Raw genomic sequence first — 6,000 nt, 5'->3', positions numbered from 1 at the left:
CCCTACACTGTGTCGTAAGTACATGTGAACAGATTTCTCATCCTGTGTCTAGAGAAGTCAATGGGAACCTACCCTCTTGTTCAACAGACAAGGATGAAGAGGACACAGATGAACAGTCCCTGCCCCCCTGGCTCAGACTTGGCAGCTATCAAAGAATGCACACATCTTGCAGTTTTTCCTATCCCTTAGATGTCAAGGTTTCTCATGCATAGCACATGACTTGGGACAAAACTGTAAATTGGACAAAGCTTCCTTTTCCACCTACGACCACCCTATTTGTGCTTTCCTACCTTTTCCTACTATACCCTCAGCAATAACTTATCAAACACTTCGACATCTAGGAAGTCTTTTTTACTTTCAGGGTTGGCAACTTAAAAATACATCCTGTGTCACTCCTGTATTGTCACATGGTCAGTCTTTCATATTTGAGTGTGCTGCAGGTATGGGTTCAACCAACTGTGGAACAAAATCTTTGAAAAGAAAATTGACTGGGTATGTACTGAACATATACAAACTTTTTCTTCTTATCATTATTTCCTAATCAATACAATATTTACAACACAGCTATTTATACAATTGACACATATTAGCTATTATAAGGAATCTAGAGATGATTTAAAGTATATGGGGGAAACTACACAAGCTATATTCATGTGCCACTCCATCTTAGGTACGGGAACAGACTTGATTTTGGTATCTGGAGAGGATCCTGGAACCAATCCCCCTTGGATACTGAGGGATGACTTTTAGAAGACTCTCTGGAGAGAAAAATACCTAAAAGTATCTGTGCTGGAAGGTAAAGATCTAGGAGGAAGAGCAGAAATAGCGCCCACTTTCTCGGTGTTCCTTGAGTATATATCACACACAAAAAAGGTGCAAGAGACACCAGCTCCTCTAGCTTGCTCTCATGCAGCGATCACTAAAGCAGGTGCAAGCTGCCTTGTCCCATACCTGGGCTCCTATTATATAAAACAGAAGCCTGTGTCCTGGTGCTGCTTCTTGCAGGTGAGTCCCAAAGCAAGTCACTCAGCTCCTGGAGACTCACTGTCTTAATCTGTAAATTGAGACTATTTATTCCTATTTTTGTCAAGGCTTTGGTAGGATTCATGGAATTTGGTGCATAGCCAAGTGAACTTGGTAAAGGTTATTTTTACGGGTTTTCTAGGACCTTACAAAAGGGGGAAAAGAACTTCTCCATCCTTATCTGCTAACTCTCTTCCCAGCTAATTGAGTAAGCTGAGAGCAATGTGGTTTCTTCCTCAGGGAAACTCCCACTAAATTTCATACTCTTGGTCCTTTGGCTACTGATTCTAGTTGGTCACACACTTCTGATGACATGGCAAGCTCTCCGAGGGCAGCAAAAAAAGACTGGTTCTTCTTTAGAGTTCTCAAAGTGCCCGATATACTTCTGAGCTTGCAACAAACTTTGGTGGACGTGACTATATTTAACTCAATAAAATGTTGACTGAGCTTCTGTACTGTAAGGCTCACTGAGGCCAGCTATGGGGTGAGGGTATGGAGACAAGCCTTATATGAAGAAGACAGGGCATTAATATTTGCATTAACCAATACATGAAAAACAAACACACACAAAACCAGCACTGTTTTCTCTGTGCCCTTAATTTATACTAGGTACAAACCTTAGTTTCTACCAGGTAGATGTTATCATTCCCACTTTCCAGAGCAGGACACCAAGAGGAGCAGCTTACTCAAGGTTCTCAAGGAAGAATAGATATTAAAAGGGCAAAGTCCGATCTGCATGATTTCTTCTTTACCTCATTAATGTCCATGTTCTTTCTCTAAGAACCTTCAGTGCAGGATTTAAATCTACTTTTGTTTCACTCATTCAAAGAATAAATAAAATAATACATGATGTTGCAATACAAGATACATTATGATTTGTACTTTCATAGGGGCATGAAGGGACATGGCAAGGAATGGATAATAGCAACTCTAAATGAAGTGGCAGAAGACTGATACACCTCATGTGGGGTAATGAAGTATGAAGTCAGATCATCAATTACAAAGCAAAGAGAAGTGTTTATGTCTCTCCTGCTTTCTAATGCAAGAACCTCTTGTTCAATCAGTAGCTAAGACAGAATGTTTCATGATAGAGACTTTAATACACCACAAAGCACTCTATTCCACTGTGGATACTTACTCTAAGAAAGGTTTTCTTTACTTTGGCCCACAAAGTACTGCCTTGGAAATGCTTAGTCTAAGTTTTACCCTCAAAGGATTAACCAGATAAATTGGTTGGTTGACTGAAGGTCTATAATCCCTAGGAGAGCACTGTGAATTCCAGATGGTTTTAGTATTTCCATTTCTCCTCAGGCCATTGCAAAGGCGAGAAGTGCCTGCTTGGTTAGGAAGAAAACAGGCTTTGGTAGAAATGTTGGAGGTGGAAGCAGAGGAAGAAATATCTACATCTCAGTTTGGCAGCCTTTGGCGTAAAGCATTAGAGAAATGCAAAACATGGAGATAAAATAAGAACAAGATGAGATATTTGCAAGCACTTAAACCAAATCATTTCTAAAGTTCCCAGAAGAGTGATGACTTGATTCTTTCGGTTCATTTCCATTTTGTTCTCTCACAGGAACTTCTTGATTCCAGCTGGGCCAGAAAGGTGCATGGCCAAAATATGCAAAGAATGTGTCTTATTATAGGATGTTCAGTTCAATTTGCACAATCGGGAAGTTCTGATACTTCTGATAACATTTGGATACCACATTCAGGGTTCAGGGTTAGCTTTGCCCTAACCAAATTTGGGAATCTTGTGTGAGGAGAATGAACAAGAGGGACTGGTAATCATTAGAAGTGGCAAATAAATACATGAATTAATGCACAAGTTGCTGTAACATGAAACATATTGCTATAGGTATTTTAATAGCTCAAAGTAGTATGAACATGCCAAGAAATAGATAATAGCAGCTCCATGTGACATGGAAAAAGACTGATAGATCCAATAATGGGTTAATGACATATGAAGTTAGAGAATCAATTAGAAAGCAAAATGAAATCTTAATCAATATTCTCAACTCATAGCACAAGTGTTGCTTCCTCACAGTAGTCACAGAGACTCTGCAGACTTGATGTAAGAGGTTATGCCTCTTGTTAGAATTTTCACTCCTGTCTTGCCCGTTGACAGGGTCAGAGGCTGGGTCTATCACTTCTCTAGTCCACAGGCTCTAGCCCAGAGCCAGGTACACCCCTCTAGCAAACACCTGCATTTATCATTTGCACAGCATCAGCGAGAAGTACAAAGCAAGACACAATTGGACTATAAAAAGGAAATGGGAGAGACTCTGGTCATTTTATCATTCCTCTCGTTAACAATGTGTCATGGTGAACACCAGGGATCATGACACAGGGCCATCTTGGTAGGCAGTGGGGGCAGTCTGAATGTGAAGGTGTGGGCAATGACTGAGTCTGCTCGAGGAGGATTCAAGCACCTCAAGGGGTATGCACGGTGACAAGATTCTCTGTTTATTCTCCTGTGACATTTTTTGGGAATCCAGTTCCTTTCGACTCTGGAGTGTTACTTCTTATCCTCCAGTCCCTATTGCTGTCCTCCATGAGATTCTTCCCATTCTAGATTTTCCACTTATAGGCTGTGTGACTTATTGGGGAAGCCATGTGCTTCTCAGTTTCTCAAGCAGATACAATTTTTCTGACTGTGGAGAATGGTGAGGGGAATGACTTAAGATGATCAATGGACCCTGATTACTAGTTCCTTGCTCCTGTTCTCCTCTATTTGCTTTGGTACTCAATCTCTGGACCCACATTTCCATAGGGTCTATTCATGCATAAATAACGTGTGTGAGAGAAAGAAAGGAAGGAAGGGGAGATTATGATTGTGTTGGGCAAAAGTAAGATTCATGAGGCGTATCTTCCCATCTTATTGGTAAACCTAGTTTCTAATCCTTCCAGCTCCTCCTTTCAAGTCATCAACATCTTCACTAGAGACCCTGACAGGGTGAAAATTAACTACCAGTCTACTCTAATCACTATACAAGGTAATGAAAGGCACGGTCTACTTCTTTTGCCTCTGTTAACAGAAGGGAGCTATGTTTTCACTTCAGGAAAAGCCTTTACCTCAAATTATGCAGGCTCTGCACAGGTATATGTGCATAAGTTTGCATGCGTGTGTATGTGTGCATGATGGTGGAGGTGGGGGGTGGGGATGGGAATCTGTGACTGCCTTCGAGGCATTTGTTTTCACAGGAGGAATTCAGGAGACATGAGGAATTTTGCCGCCCTCCACACCACTCCTCGCCTAGGCCTGTACTCAGTCTGCACATATATCCCCTCCCCTGACCCTGTATTCTCCAGTGAGCTGATCTCATTATAGCAAATTTAGTTACAGCTGAAGTCTTCTTGTAACAAAGATTATGTCCAAGCCCAGAGTAATGGAACCTAGTCGATTTCATTAAAATAAAATTGGTTACAATGAATAATTCAATAGGATGATTTTGTTTCTTTATCTCCTCTTTGTAGATCCAACAGCTAGTATTTATAATGATTCTTTTAAATTGGATTTTTGTTTAGGAAGAGATAATGACCCATAATTCCTGACAGCCCCCTCCTTACAAGATTGGAATAATTGCCCCATGAAGCCTCTCTTTAAATGTGAAGGCAGGAAAATTCTTTCTCTCTTTTTCTCACATTAGTAACAATAACCTTTGTGTGATTTTTAAGTACAGCTGCTACCCCAACTCTTGTTTATGTGAGGTTCCGAGTGTGTTGTTAATTGCCTTGTTGGAGTGACGTTTTCAAGGTGGTTCTAGGAACTGGACACTAGGTTGCAGTTAGAATGCTTGGTTCTGCTGTTGGCCCCAGCCCTATTGTTCCTAAAGCAGGACATTCTGTGTGAAGAAGAAGTGATTCTTGAGCATTTTCTCTCAGTGTTGTTCATTTGTGTGTAACAATGTGTGTACCTCTGTACATATGCGTATGTGTGAATTTCTACAGTCAAAGAAGCATACATTTCCTGAGCACCTCGTCTTACCTAGATCCTATGTTAGATGATGAATAAAACTCAAAGAACTAGTAGCCTCATAGGAGAGCCAGACAGACACCAGATAGGCAATGTGATGAGCACAACCACAAGAGCTCACCAAGGTCAGAGTCGCAGGGCAAGTCTGACCCCTAGTCCTGATTTCATGTGTGCCTTAGTCACTCACCTGCTGGTCTTACACAGGACAGGCACTTGGGAATGCCACGTCCTCACTTCTCTCCTGACCCCTGAAGAGTCAAGGCATCCAGAAAAAAAATGCAAATGAATAAAAAAGGATCTAACAACATAAACATAAGCCAAAAGATGAATGAAGAAATTATCGAGAATAAATGCTCTGACAAATGGGGGCATTCTCTTCTGTACCTTTCCCAGTGACTCCTCACTGAGCCCCAGAAGGTCATGTAGAAGCGAGGCTCACCTCACTGACCCTGAGTCAAGGAAGCAATAGTAGGGAGAAATGGCTGGGAAGAATGACCCATCTGCCATCCCCGTAGGTAGACTGGGCTCAGAAATGGTCACTAGGCCAGGCAGTGAGAAGCACCAAGTTGTGTCTCAGGGAAATGCGAGTCTCGAAAGAAGGCAGGTGCTTGCTTAGCAGGATAATTGGAGAAGTGGCTCTGGAGACAGCCTGACCATCCCTGGAATCACATAAGCACTGGTGGCCCCAAAACTCTTGTTCCCTCAACTAAACTGTCAGTCCCCTGAGGAAGTACCACAGCACGCAAATAGTGCATTAGGGACTGAGGAATGAGTCATGGCTTCTTACAACTGGGAAGGCCCCTGGAGATTACTAAGCACAACTACTCTCTATTTTAAAGATAGGAAAAATGGGGCCCAGAGAGGTGAGGAGACTTAGTCCAAGATCACACAGCAAATTCACAGTAGTGTTACCATTAATTCAGGAGCTTCCTAAAACGAATTTATTCTTACCCCATTGAATTCCATTGGTATGTCCCAACTGGAATTCTTTCTTCAAATATGAA

At 41.7% G+C, this 6,000-nt stretch overlaps 1 protein-coding gene across 1 annotated transcript in view; it reads right to left on the bottom strand.

Annotated features, from left to right (window-relative positions):
• Positions 1 to 6,000, bottom strand: part of PAPPA (pappalysin 1) — a 280,168-nt gene that overhangs the window by 106,245 nt on the left and 167,923 nt on the right. The window lies entirely within an intron of this gene.

The sequence above is a fragment of the Tupaia chinensis genome, unplaced genomic scaffold (genome assembly GCF_000334495.1).
Source record: "Tupaia chinensis unplaced genomic scaffold, TupChi_1.0 Scaffold000081_1, whole genome shotgun sequence".
Classification (NCBI taxonomy): domain Eukaryota; kingdom Metazoa; phylum Chordata; class Mammalia; order Scandentia; family Tupaiidae; genus Tupaia; species Tupaia belangeri.
Note: the sequence above shows the minus strand (reverse complement) of the source record. Positions and strands in the feature narration are given on the sequence as shown.